The following is a 15,065-nucleotide window of genomic DNA, read 5'->3' as shown; positions in this document are numbered from 1 at the left end:
GCCAGTCAGAACAAGCAAACAAAAAGCATGACACAGCTAGGAGCCTCAGTCCTACTGTTTAGTTACAGACAATTTAATAAAGCCTGCAGAGGATGTGTAGAATGGAAAACATCTGTGTCCACTGATAGACTGCTCTGGTGTTTAAAATAAGTATCTCAGACTATGAAAACACCAGGGAATTATGTGAAGAAAGATTCTCGCTAAGGAATAGCTTCCATTATTAGAGGCAGACTTTAGGATCATTATCATCTGCATTTACATATCCGTCTTAGGTACTTACATTGGGAGCTTAGGACTCTTCGTAGGCTACAAAATAAAAAGTAACTTTTACAGGACAGATAAGACTGTCATTTCATAGGGAAACTAACATCTGAAGCAGCATCTAAGCAAGGTGATTAAAACAAGCTGGTATGAATATGCCCAATGTTGGGCACACTGGCCACAGCCAGAAGTCTGCTCCATATAAATATAGGGAGCAATTAATTTCCACAGGATTTCTAAGTAGACTAATTTAGGACATGTACATGTATTGCCATATGTAAGGTGCACTAGTCCAGTACGTATAAGAAATATGTAATCCTTACAAAACCAGCTCTTGAGAGTCAGGCTAGGCAAGGCATGTAACTTTTTTTTGAGAGTTAGTGCTCCCACTTTTTAAAAGTAAAACTTGATTATCAATTCCAGCACGTACTGTAGAGAAGCAAGAGTCTTCTGACAAAGCTGTGCTTATAAATAGCAGCTGTTGAGAGCCTCCTGGACACAGGATAATCTTCTTTCTTTACATTAAGTTTGTGTATTCCTAAGAATGGAAGTAAGGCCTATGTGTTAATATTTTACTGAATATGAACACTTACTCTATTAAGTTATAACAGAAGAAATAGCAACAATCACTAACTGTAAACTGTTGCAGTACAGAAAGAAATTACATTTGTCACATGCCATTTCCTCTTTTTGATTGTTTTTTGACTATGGATTATATTAGACCACTGTCCAGGCACAGTAAATGAGAACTAAGATTTCTCTGAGACACTGAATTGGAGAAGTATGCCCAGATGCTGTGAGCAAGCTGTGCTGGTGCAGTAAGCTGTGCTGATTCACTGGAACCCTTATCCTCTGAAGGTACTTTGCAAAAGTAACTAAAATCCATGCAAACCACTGTATGAGAAACTGTCACTCCCAACAACACGGTGAAATCCCCGCTTATTCTCCTAAGTGCCTAACATCAAAGATAATCCATTTAGGTCAGCTCATAAAGTCCTGCAGCTGTCACCAGGAGCTGGATCCGGCTCAGTGCCCAGCTAAGGAACTTGATGCAGAGATTAGTAAGAGATATTCTTTAGCCTGTATCATATTTGTAGTTGTGAGCATAATCTTCTTTTCTGACCCAAAACCAGAGGTCCACTTGCATGGAACTTCAGCAGTCTCAGAGCAAAGCTATGCCCTAGCTTTCCTGTTTTGCCAGGCTGGCGCTACAGTTCAGTGATGGGCAGTGCTCCAGCTACAATGCTAGTACAGCAGGTTGAAAGGATTGCCACACATTATACTAATTTAATGCATGCCCATGTTACTGCCCGGATCAGAAGTGGGAGCAAGGAAATTCTTGTTGCTGTAGCTCTCTTCATGCTCAGTTTTGGTTGAACAATGGCATGTCAAGTAGGGTTGCTCCATTCCTGACAGGATTTAATCTAAAGAGGGAGGACATCAGTGCCTCCTTAAAACAATGGTTTTTTTAAGTTCTCCTCACAAATTTATCCATTTCTTATGAAGCAGCTCACATGCCACACCACTTTGTATCACTTTGTAAGTGCAATAGCTTCTCAGCCTTGCTTGTTGGAATGAGAGACCTAGATCCCTGAGGAGTTTGCAGCACTGCTTGAACAAGTTCTCTTACTGCAAAAGACAGAGAAACTGAAGGGGAAAAAAAAAATGCAGTCATTGACTTTATATGACTATAAAAAGTGTTCCACACAGTCTGTGACAGGAACTGGATTTCTATCAACCAACCATTCAAACATAACTAATGAAAAATATTTATTGAGCACCATCACTTTGCATATTGCTGGGCAAATGGGAGGATGCTGTGTGTGTTCCAGGACACCCACAGTCTTAAAAGACAGAACTGTTCCTACCTTTATCACCTTTGCTATTATTTAAGCACCTAACAACAAGCAGATCCAGCTTTTTTATAAAAGACTAGTGTAAATATGGATTAAATAAGTTTCAACTCATTTCTAATAGAATTAAATAACCTGAGAGACTTACCTAAAGAAAGTTAATCTTTACTCTCTGGCAGATTTAAGACACTATCATAGAAACTTTATCAGAGCTTTTGTGAAATACAGTTTTACTTCAAGTATGCAAAAGAGCTGACTGGGAAAATAAGTCTTCCTGTGTTTTTTTTCTCAGTTCATGAGTTTTCTCAGCGGACAGACTTCTTGTTATCACTAGTCTTTGATCATATCTTTAATGTTCTGTCCAGGCTCCCACATTCTGCTTTAAACCTGGCTTTAAAAAAACCATAAGTCTAGAGTAACAGGTCAAGCAGATACATACATTTGACAGAGAAATAAAAAAGACTTGTTTTCTTCAGTATCATCAACTATGATGGCAGAGGACAAGTAACCATACCTTCTGCAAGGTTGTTTTGTGTCTCATCTGAAGACTTACACAGAGAACTGTACAGGTTGTTTAGATTGCTGGACTTGAAGCAAGCCCATGCTGTTAGACTTGAATCCAAACTAGCCTCATTCTTCAAGATATTCTTTGGATTGACATCTTCATCAGACAACTATGACATATTCTTAGAACAAAATGTGTGATTTTATAGTAGATGAGTTCTGTAACACTTTTCACTGCTTATTTACCACTAACAGTCTAATCTATACAACCATTCTACTATATTTATGTGTTCTGTATTTTTGCTTCAGAATCGTTTTCGATCTTTTTAAAAACACTGATTTCTCTTTGATTACCTCCCCATCTTTTGCATATTTTCTCTGCTTGAGGGGATGACTCTTTTGTCCGATTAAGTAGCTAAAGAGGTGCATGGCAAACCCATTTGTTCCCGCATGTCCAAAGGGCAAGCCTACAGGTTTCTCTGTGTTCAGGATGTAATTCTACATTTGGGGCTAGAGCTTCCTGCTCATCTATACCCTTTTATCCAAACAGTAAAAGTCTTATGGCCTTGATTTGAGCATTGGGAGATCTTGTTTTAGGAGCTTCAGGAAGCAAGAATATGTCCATATTCAACTTTTTTGCCTTCAGGTGATTGCTAGGTTGGCTATTTTGAAGTTGTATCTTGGCATTTTCACAGGACTGTTCATAGAATTTGAAACCTAATGAACTGTGATTAAAATTTTCCTATGTCATTGTTTTCTAATTGGTTAGATTAAAATGTAGTTGTATTAATCATTTCACAAGTTGAACCGCAAATGTTGTGTAATCACCAAATTGAATGATATAAAACTAGTGCCAATCTAGTAAATTGAATTGTTTCACAATGTGCAAACCAAATTCAATCATCCTGTAACATGTAAAGTTTCCTGCTTTATCTGTTTACACTCTGTGTAACCTATAAAGCTGTATAACAGATTTCTAGTGATGATAAAAGTATACTAGCAGTTTGGAAGAAAAATGACATGAATTTTATGCACAGCAGCTATCAATTAAACATACAATATATAAAGTATGTTGCCAGTCAGTATTTCTGCTATGCTTCAGGAGTATTAGTTTTATAATGTTTGTTAACCATAGCAAACTAGAAAAGGGTTATACATTGAAATACAATTGTATTGTGTTTTATTGGTTTTACTTTAAAATCTTAGTTACTCAGCTGACTTACAATGCTGTTATGTATTGACATTGTTTTGTCAATGGATCTGTGCCAATTTAATACTGCCAGTAGATCTGGCTCTACTATACTTATGGTATATTTTTGTCTTTCATCTTTTTCCTTTTAGGAAATTCAAACATCAGGTGCACTCAAGATATAAAGTTGCAATGAAAATGAAGTACTGTATAATTACATAATTGCTGAATATGTTCTGGTTTGCTGGTTTTGAATTGAGACTAACTTACACATATACCCAAAGTTACAACGTTATTTTTAATATATTTAGTATATTGCTTTTGTTAAACCAAGAAGCTCAGTCTGTCACAAATAAATTTTGATTAGTCATATCCTGCTAACTGAGATCACAGCAAGTATTCAGATTTCACTAGTTCTTATGCATTTTTTAATGACAAACCTATTTGTATATACTATTAAGGCCTTGTTTGGGAGAGGCAAATTAAAATTTGAAGGTCCCTCAAAGATGAAATATAATTTACTGTAATGCAAGTATGTTACTGTAAAGTGAATCTTTTAAGATTGTTGACACTCTGCTGAGTTTAAAATTCGTAAAATTTAGCAGGATCTGGGATATTTTTTCAATAAGTATGTTCAAAATTCAACCTTTAAAATTAAATTTCTTGGCATTGCATCTGACCTTTAATTTTTGATTTAATTTTCTAATTCTATAATCTACTGTACTTTTAAAAGAAATAAGTTAAGTCAGACACAGCATATCTGTATATGCTGTATAAACTTATATGTTATATATACTCAGATATAGTATTTCTTTATGAAATGTGAGGTTCTGAGAGGACTTAGGACTTACTGAGCTATTTCGCAGTCTTCATCATGTCCACTGTCCAGATCATCAGCTAATTTTTCACTGATGTTAGGTCCTTACTATTTTTCTTGTCTAAAATTTTTACATTAGAGTGATAGCAGTGGAAAGATACAGTTCACTTATAAATTACTGTCAATTATATGGTAATCTGATTTCATTTAGAAGAAGAAAGGTAAAGTCATGATCACACAAGAAACCATACATGAGTGTTTTCACAAGTTGTACATTTATTCAGTCTAGACTAGAGCATGTATGTTGCTTCAGAATACCCAAAAGCAAAGAGGTTCTATTTTTGCTTTTAAAAGGAATAAATTTGTTAACTGCAATGCTTGGTACGTAGAAGTTGCTAAGCAGATGTTTACAGATAAAACCAGCCAAAGGAGTTAAGAATGACACACAAAGGAAAAAAGAAAAGGAAAGAGAAATAAAAGAAGATTCAGCAAAGTAAAAAATGAGAAATAAGTAGCAAGGATTAAACAAAAAATACCAGAACACAATCTTCAAACATATTATCATATTAACATATAAACATATATTAACATTTAAACATATATTGTCATATAAACATATTAAACAGACATATAATGTCAGATCAGAGCCCTTAAACTAATTATGGCTGATTCAATTTGCTATGAATATACCACATTACAATTTCATGAACTACATAAAAATGCTAACCATATATAAATGTACCTCCAATAATCAATACTTTGCAATTAAGTACAGGGTGGGATAGAACAACTTATTTGAATGTACAGAATGCTACTTATTTTCACTTGCCAATTGTTAAAAATGTGTAAGCTAGAGTAACTCAATACAGAGGAGATGAAGGGCAGATCTTACTACTTTTCCCAGCATTAATTTGTGATATGGTGGTAGCTGTACTAATTGCCAGAAACTGTTGTCATGCCTTCAACGATGCAATAAGTAAAGGCAAAATAATTGTGATTACTACCTATTTTTTATTAAAAGAAAGAACAAAGAGAAAATAAAAATGAAACGATGAGAATGGAAGCAGGCATAAAGAAGGGTATCCTCCATTTTTCCTGTATCTCTTCATTCAGACACTTTTCAGAGAGGTCCGCTGTGAGAACATTTATTAGATACTGTATCTTCAACGTAAGAAACCATTTACCAAACCATTTTATTCTCCAACCAGAATGAGTCCTGTGTCATGGTACCAACCAATGTATGTGTAGGAAAACAAGTTTATTAGTAGGCTGTTTTTTCTAACATAACTACACTGGGTATGTTATAGGTGGGCAAAGACAAAAATATTAATAATGTTATGAAATCAAAGGAAATAGTTTTATCTCTTGTTTCTGTCGAAGCAGCCACCTTGAAGCAAGAAGATTAATAAAATTATTTGTATTTTCTGTGATTACCAAGATCAATTTATGCCTTGTTTCCAAGAATACATTGATTAATCAAAAAAGAGGTATGAATACTTTAAAATAGTATTCAAAGTTTCATCTACTAAAAATAACATCTCTTGACAATGCTTTGGCAAACCTCTATTTCCTTAATGCTGTTGAAGCCTTGGTGATATTATCACACTGCAAGAACTGGTAGGGCTGAGCAGTTAGTTTGTGCTGTTGTTGTTTTTTCTTATTGTTGCCCATGATTGTTTGTTTAAAACATGAATCAAATAGACTAACTTAAGATGAAGTGCTCAGACAGGAGTATTTCTCCTTCAGTGTCTTACTTCATAGAGAAATACAACTTCTCTGTGTGGCCTCCAAGGTGAAAGGTATGCTTCCTTCTGGGGCATGGATGGACTCTAATAATAGTCTCAGTAGTTCACACAGTCTCATACCTGCATAGACTGTGTTGATAGTGTGGATGGCCCATTAGCATGCTATTTTCTGAGGCCTATATAGCTATATAATGATTTCTTTTTTTCAGACAGAAATTTCTTAGAATATCAAATGAGTCTTTATTTATTTCCTTTGAATAATTTGCTTTCTGATATATTACTTTAATTCCATCATAAGAGTTTAAATTTTATTTTTTATTTGTATAAATAAACATAAGCTTTTTGTAAAGATCTCTCAGGCCTCAAAATAATAATTTTAGTCAGCTTTGATTCTTAAAGGAAGTTTTTAAATGTAAATGATCATCAGTATTTAAAGAAGTTCTTTTTGTCTTTGAGATTAATAAATATTTTCTTAAAAATCCTTGGTAGGTAATTAACTATTATACAGTTAATAGCAATATTTTAAAATTCCAATAGCTTATTACACTCATTATCAGTTATATCACAAAATTACCTTGCTGTATTTGTACATAAACAAGTGACTATCTACAATATACTGGTCTCAATCAGATCTTTTATGAGACTTGCAATAAAACCCCTAAATATTAAAAAAAAAAACCCTCAATGAAAAGATTTAAGGAAAACAAAAAAAAATAAGTACCCTGCTGGGTCAAATGAATACTCCATCTAATCCAAAATCTGCTCTTAACAGTAGCAGTAGGAGATGTTATTTAGGGAGAATATTCAAGTCTGGCCACTAACTGCAATTTGTTCCTTTCATAACCCTCCAGCATCCATAATGTCTGTACTAGGAACAGGTACTAGTGGATACATAATCCTTTTAGTGTCCATTTACAATCTTACCACCCTTAAACTTGTCTAGTCCCTTTTTGAACCTGTTCATACTGTCTGCCTCCATGAATGCCTGTGGTAGCAAGTTCCAGAAGTTGCTACCCAGTACATTAAGCGTTTTCTTTAGTCTGCTATATCTTTTATCACATATTGTGGCATTTGGTAAAAAACGGTTCTTCACGCACGTTATTCAGCACTTTCATAGTTTTGCAAACCTTGTTAATGCCCACTCAGCTTTATATTCTGCACACTGAGGAACTGCAGCTTTTTTAGCCTTTCCCATAAAGTATCTGCTGACCTCTTTAGATGCCTTTCTCTGTACCTTCTTAGCTCCCTTATGCCTCTCTGGAGTAGACAAGAGATCTGCACACACTACATAAGATGCAGATGCAGCAAGGGTTTACTTAGAGCTAAAATAAATAGATGTCTTGTTCAAAGTGATGCCAACATTTGTTGACTGCTCCTTCACACTGAGCCAATAATTTCAGACAGCTGATAGTGAGACTTCTGTCCTGACCTGTAATTACCATTTCTACAATCAGCAACCCATAACCACAGTCTAAGTTATTTTTTCTTTACCTTCCATTTACACACATTGAAGCTCATCTGCTATCTTTTTATCCATGCAGTCACTTTTGTGAGGTCTATGTGGAGTGCCTCACCATCAGCATAGTATCTACACAAATACTTAGCAGCATACAGTCATCTACAGATGTGGAGATTCAATTCTGCATTCTCCTTCGATCATCAGTGAAGGCATCAAATAGAACTGGTGTCAGCAGTGATCCATAGAAAACTCTACTGCTGACTATTCTCCATCCTGGCAAGTGACCATTAAGCCCTCTCTATCCTTTAGCATCTATAAAAGAATCTTCCCCCTTCCTGTGGCAACTTAATTCCCTTAATAACCTTTGTCAATGAACCTTATCAAAGGCTTTCTGAAAATCACAGTATGTTACATCTGCTGGACCTCCTTTGCACATATGCCTTTTGACATTATCATTGAACAGTACCAGGTTATTGAGGCAAGATTTTCCCTTAGGCAATCTGTCTTTCCCCAATAGACTATATTAATCTGTATGTTCACTGGTATTCCTCATAATTAACTTGACACTTCACCAGGGAGAGAACCAGACTCATCTGTCTGTAGTTCTTGCAAACCCTTCAAGAGCCCTTTCTGCAAATGGAATTTCTACTGGCAGCCTTCCAGTCCTCTGGTGTGCTGGCAATTTTTAATGACAGGTTGTGCACTTTGACCAGCTATTCTACAATTTTGTATCTGGATTCCTTCAATACTCCCACGAGTGCCATTCAGTCCTGGTTATCTATCATGATCTAACTTACCTATTTGCTCTAATATTTTTTACTTCAGAATGATCTTCTGATTGCAACAAAGCTATGGGAATCTCTCCAGCACCTCCAGGAGCACAGCAGCACAAAGAATTCACAGAGATTTTCTCTTATGTCTTTGTCATCCCAGAGCGTGTCTTAACACCCTTGGTGTTAAGCTAGGTTTTCTAGATTACTTCCTGCTTTCGTGCATTTGAAGAGTCTTTTACTATTGGTTTGAGCATCTTTTGCAAAATGCTTTTCAAATCATTTTGTAAGCTGTCTTCATCTCGTTTACACGTTTTCTTCTCTTTTAGGTGAGCTTTCCATTTTTTTAAATGCCAACTTTCCCCTACATTAGCCACCTTTAATTTTACATTAATCCATATGTTAAGGGGAATGTTTGATCCATTTGATATAATTTTGAATTGTGGTACACATTTTATCTGGTCTTGTAATAAAATATTTTTAACAGCTTCCAGACTTCTCGATTTGAAGAATCAAGAATTCTTGATTTCTGGACTTCTTTTAGGTTTTTTTGACTAATTACCTCATTTTACATAGTTCCTTTCTAGTGATTGAATAGATTCATGTGGCTTGCTCTCTCCTGCTACCATGCTAAACCATATTGTGTTGTGGCTATTATTACAGACTGGCTCCCACACTGGCACCTCTTGAATAGGTTCTATGCACCAACCAAGACCAAATGGAAATAACGTCTGTCCTTCATCTTAAGTTTTGTGGGAGGAGAAAAGCTTTGCTTTTCAGTTTTCATATGAGGTAGAAATAAGAATCTTATGTAAAAAAAAAAATACAAAACAAAAATGTTATCCCTATTATTTAAATAAAGAATACTTTAGAGCTTTTTCTAAAAAAGTCTTTAATGAATTTTTAATAAAGTTTAAAATTAAAGTTTTTGTTTGAGTAAGGAATATGTGTAAAATGAAGCTGTATTCAGGACTAAGTATTGCTTCTGTTGTGTTATATAACTGATAATATGCTTTAATATAAGCAGTTTCTGAAACACCAAAACTTCTAAATTATTTTACAAAGTTGGGTACAAAGTGCAGAAGTGCTATGTTCTATAACATTATCTCATAATAGTTTCTCTTTAGACCAAATTATTCCTGCATCTACAACCTGTAATTTAAGTACATTTGCAATTCATTGTTAAAGATTCTTATTAAATATTCTACAAAAAGCACAAATCACAATAACTAGTACATCCATATGTCTTTCAAAGCACAGTGTAAAAGAGAAGAGGACAGAATGTTAAGGACAAGTAGAAGATATAATGGTGCTTTCAGGACTGACTGTCAAAACAGAAATTCAGGTACCAAATATGCCCACAGAAGCATCGACCTGTTGGATCCATTTAAGGTCTGTTACTAGTTCAATCAGCTGCAGACATGTCCTTGGAATTTCTGCAGTTACCATGCTTTATTGTATATTGAGTAAAACCAATTTACAATATACTTTTTCTCCTCAAAAAGAAAATTAAGCTTATACCCATATTTTCCAAGTGTTACAATAAAATAAATCTTTTACTTAAAATTCAATAAATACAATATAGTAAATTAATTTAAATAAGATATTTAAATATATATCTCATATATATAAGGTACATGCGATATATATATCTTACAGATGTTATTTATTTTATTTAAATAAGATATAATACATTGATTTTAAAAATTATGAGGTTTTGTATCTATATTAAGGTTTACTGCCTTTGATACGTCTAACGTAACAAAATGAGTGTTTCAGCAAAATCCCACCAGCTGTTATACTACAGATACACTGCGTCAGCTCTACAGAAGATACTGTACTAAATAAAGTGAATAAAAGTAAGGATTAATTTTCTAAATACAGTCTCAGCTTTCATATGATCTTGCATCCACTGAAATAATTTGAAGCACTCATAAGAGTTTCATTGCATTTTAAAACAGGCCCCAGGCAACTCATCAATGTTTCTTTGACTCCATTTACAGAGTCTTTTCTAATGGCAAAAGAGTATAAGAAATGTCTAATAAGAGCAGACTAATTGTGCCACTTGTTCACAACTTTGTATCCAGCTAATGACAGGTTTTGAAGGAAAAGTAGCAAGCATTAGATTGTATAAGGCTGTAATAAACATTCTGGTTTCTGTGCAAGGGAAGAAATACATTTCTTAAAGCCTCACAATCGACGCATCTTATTATAAGTTTTGTCCTAGCTACTGCTACTGCAAGTTTTATCCCTGTTGAGCTTGATTTTTAATCAGTTTTTGCATCTGTCAGAATAGTAGCCTGTGCCAGTCAATTTCATATGTTAATTATACGTTGGGCACAAAAATTTATTAGCCTTTTCAATGTTTAAAAATCAAAGGCCAGATTCCCTTTCTGGGCTATTAACTACACCGATCATAAGCAAATGTATAGCAAAGGCAACTTTTTTTGTTCTGAGACAGAAACTGAGCTAATGTAATTAATCATTAGCCAAACTGGTGTATGGAGCCACACTAACTCACACACTCAGGATCAAGCTCATAAACTAACATATACATTTCCTTTACTGATTTTTCCAGCCTACCAGGACGTACTGTATTGATGATTGGAGGGTTAATCCCACTTTTGAGTTGACTCCTGAATGGAATGTACATTTGCAAGAGCAAATGTTGCATATAGTTATTCTTGAATTTCTGAATGTCTTTGAACTGAGAACTGACAACTTCGACATTTCCTGTGGCTTAAAGAAGAAACATGTATTTATAGCTCTGTGAGCTTGCACAAGATGTATTGTTTCTGTCACAAATTTCTTGCATGAAAATGTACTCTGTATGAGACTGCAGTAAGACTATTGCTTGATTGTTAATGTTTGCTTTTGGCCTTCCCTCATATATTGAATATGTCCGTGTTTTAATAAGCATCAGCCTGATCTGTGTTTTCCAAAAGTGGCAACCGGAAATGCTTAAAAAAAAAAAAGGCATCTTTTCAGCATTCCAGGTTCATATAAGTAGTTCTATTCTTTGTTGAGCCTTCAGAAAAAATATCCTAACAGTCTCAGAAATGAGATAGGAAGCATGATTTCCTTGCACAAGATTCAGCTGAATTAATAGAGGATGAAAGACAAAAATAAGGTTCCATTCTTGAGCAGACTTGGAAGAGTCATGTGAATCCAGGGTTGTACAGGGACTGTTCCCATTTGTTTTCTTGATACTGCAGTTAAAGAGTTAGGAAGGCATTATAGTCACATGTTGCTCTTGTAGTGCATTAATGACATGGTTGAGAAGTGAGCTGAAACCTGTATTCATGTGTCAGTTTTACAGCCTTACTATAAGCTTAGTAAGCAATGCTTCCTCATCTGGCCTTTCTGGGTGACCTTGTTCCCCTCTGAATATAAAGGGAGCTTAAGGAGATTAGGATCTGAAAACTAAGGGTATTGCTTATGAATTATTTATTATCTCACTAAAAACATTTACTTCATAGTTCCAAATTGCTTCCTCATGCACCTAGGTTGGCAGTTCATGCAAGGCTTGATCTCACTGGGGCAGGTTGTCCTGGCAAAAGCAGCCACACCTCTTCTCCTGTTGCGGTGACAAGCACTCACAAGCACTCCATCCTTCTCAGAACACCTTCATCCCAAGTGTTGTATAGGCACAGACTGAAGAGACTTTGGCCTACTGCTGCTTTCTTTGTCTTTATGTAGTTTTTCCAATGCATTTTCCCCCTTTCCTATTTATCATCACATTCTCCAGTATAGTGAGGTCCATTTAGAAGGAGAGAGTACATCTGTCATTAGACCTTGAATTGATGGTGGTGTGTGGAGTAAGCTTTCTTTCAAACCCTTCATGCAAAGAGTTTTGGCTGTTGCAGGTATTTCCTAATACTCACTTCAAGTCAACTGCCTCCATGAATACCAAGCAAATTCACCTTCTGTTACAGAAAGTAGATGCAGAATGGCTGAGAGCACAGACAAAGAGAATTTGTTGTGAAATATGAATGAATAACTTTTCAGATATTTCAGGTTTTTTAAAGCTCTAGTTAATAAGAAATAGAAACACTTTCATAAATACTTGATCCAGTTCTGGAAAACTAAAAATAATACTGAAAAAGTTATTGTTAATATCTGCCCAAACTCTTTTTTCTTAGTTTCTGTAAAAACAGAATAATTTAACAGATATGAGAAGATTTGCTCTGAATTTGCACTGTAACAAGAGAAAGAGCTTCCTGACCCTGTGTCCCCACCCCTTTCTTCTCTCTGCTAATTTTGGGAATGGGTTCTTTCTTGATATTCTTAGGATGGAGATATTACTATTGTAATTTGTTAAATTGTTAAATTGTTAAATTGTTAAATTGTGCTAGTAGCATATTTCAGCATGACAATATAAGCAGGCAGCATGATGAATCATCCAGTGGCAAGTCAAGCCTCAGAATCTGGAGAAGACAAATCTCACTAAAAAGCATCACAACAACATGTTTTCCAATCAAGAGGCATTCAGCACAATCATAGCTTAGACGATATTTGGCAGGGATATTCATACTCCCTGAGTCTTCTTTAGGGTATTTTGATATTGATCATATCCACCTGATTTATTAATGTCTGTGTTTCTGGAATGCCATCATTTACTTACGACAGCTCTCTCCTGACACTTAAAATCATATAGGTGAAAGAAAGAATCCATTTTAAGTATCTTTTGTATTAAATAAAATGCAGTGTCAGATGAGACAGCATTAACAATGCCTTCCAAATAAATAGTAACTGCAAAACATCATCTCTAATGTTTTCTTGTGTGGGCTTACTTTAAGCATCAACTAATTCAGCTGCATCAGAAACAAAAGAATCGCTGTTTTAAATTGTTATCTCCCCTTTATGAAGGAGGGAAAAACCAGGCATGTGAACTCCATGGCTCAGCATTAGAACATTCTCAATCAAATTAATCTGAGACTCTAGAAGTTAACAAATCCTAGTTAAAAGTGGTTTTAAAATATCAGAAACAAAAAATTAGAATATTTTTTAAAATATCAGAACAGCAAGGATGACATCTTTCTCTAGGCTTGGAAGTTGTGATAAGGCTTTAAACAGCTTTGCAATTCTGAAACTAAACATTTGTCTTGAAGCTAAACCCTGCGTTATAAAAGCCCAGGAATCTTTTCTGTCGGGCAAATGCCATTTCCTCTCTTCATCGTTTAAAAAGCCCGTGATATTCAAGCACGTAGCCAGTAGAGGTCACTGTTAACAGGGAAATGCCAGAGAGCTCCGGAGCGAAGGGAGGCAGGGTTAATCTGGGGCTGCGCGGCCCCAGCAGGCCGGGTTTGGGGGTTGGTCTCTGGGCTGCGAGTGCGGAGCGAGTCGCGCAGCTGAACGCAGGGCAAGCAGGTCCCCTCCCGGGGCCTGTGCTGCCCGCACCCGCGGGCTCGGGGGGCCAGAGCCACATCCACCCACGGCACCATTAACGTGTTAGGTGGGAGTTTATTTCGATATAAATAGAAAAAAGGAATTTACTCCCACTACTTGGTTTGGGTTAACCTTTTGACTGTGCTCTCAGGCATGGCCTTTGTGATTATCTGAGCAAATTGACACAGGCAGGGGTGCAGCAAGGATGAGTTCCTGTAGGTTTGTATTGTTTATTCTTCTACTTTCTCATATTTAAAATTTGAATCTGCAATTTTGGAGGATTTTAACTTTGCAAGAGTCAGTCAAGTTGCTATTCTCTATGTAAATTTGCACAGCTCAGGCAATCCATGAGGTTAGGAATATCACTACTTTGAAAGAACGAAAAAGGTGGGGAGGGGAGGAGGGAAAGGAAAAAGCAATTGGAGGCTGAAGGAACAAAGGACTCATCTTTAGGACTTCATGCAGCTGAAGAGGAGGTAGCGGGGACCTCCTTTACATTAACATTACTAAACTATTTTAACACTAAAGGCAATCTGTCATTTTGAGTAAATTCTCTTCTGCTTCTATAAACACAGCCGTAATCAATTAAAGACCTACTTGTGAAGGAGCTATTGTGTGCAGTTCCATTCAGACATTGCTGAGTTGTCTTTTAGACAGCCTGTGGGGAAGCGCTGGTAAGGTGATGGGAAAGTTCAAAGTGCCTAACTTTTCAATGTGGATTTTGTTATTGAGACTTTTTTCTCTCTCTTTTTTTCCATATTGCTTATCATAGCCAGGGTGAAAAATGGGCGATATCTCTCTGTGCATTTAACTTTTATAACATGTTCTGCTTGGGAGGTTCTGCAAATATTTTAAATGATTCTCTAATGTAATTCCTTGGGGGATTTACGCATGGCAGCAAATCAATTACTAATTTGAAAGTACTGAAAGAACAAACAAACCCTATAGAAACTATTCATACATACATATATATATACTTATAATTGTGCACATGGGCTCAGTTCCTAACATGTTAGACACCAGTCCAATGCGATTTTGTGCAGTGAAATATAACCTGATTTACAGTAGTGTGAAGATGA

The 15,065-nt window shown here is 35.7% G+C and overlaps 1 long non-coding RNA gene across 2 annotated transcripts in view; it reads left to right on the top strand.

Annotated features, from left to right (window-relative positions):
• LOC140654993 (uncharacterized) overlaps positions 1–15,065 on the top strand; it is a 65,764-nt gene that overhangs the window by 20,896 nt on the left and 29,803 nt on the right. The window contains exon 1 of one of the 2 annotated variants that reach the window (XR_012043597.1): positions 13,942–14,205. The exons of the other annotated variant lie outside the window; for it this stretch is intronic. This is a non-coding gene — a long non-coding RNA (uncharacterized lncRNA). Of the gene's footprint in view, positions 1–13,941; positions 14,206–15,065 lie in introns of those variants that run through there. 2 annotated transcript variants of the gene reach the window in all.

Source organism: Ciconia boyciana, chromosome 7, assembly GCF_034638445.1.
Source record: "Ciconia boyciana chromosome 7, ASM3463844v1, whole genome shotgun sequence".
Taxonomy (NCBI): Eukaryota; Metazoa; Chordata; class Aves; order Ciconiiformes; family Ciconiidae; genus Ciconia; species Ciconia boyciana.
The sequence above is the reverse complement of the archived record's forward strand: the minus strand, read 5'-3'. Positions and strand labels throughout refer to the sequence as shown.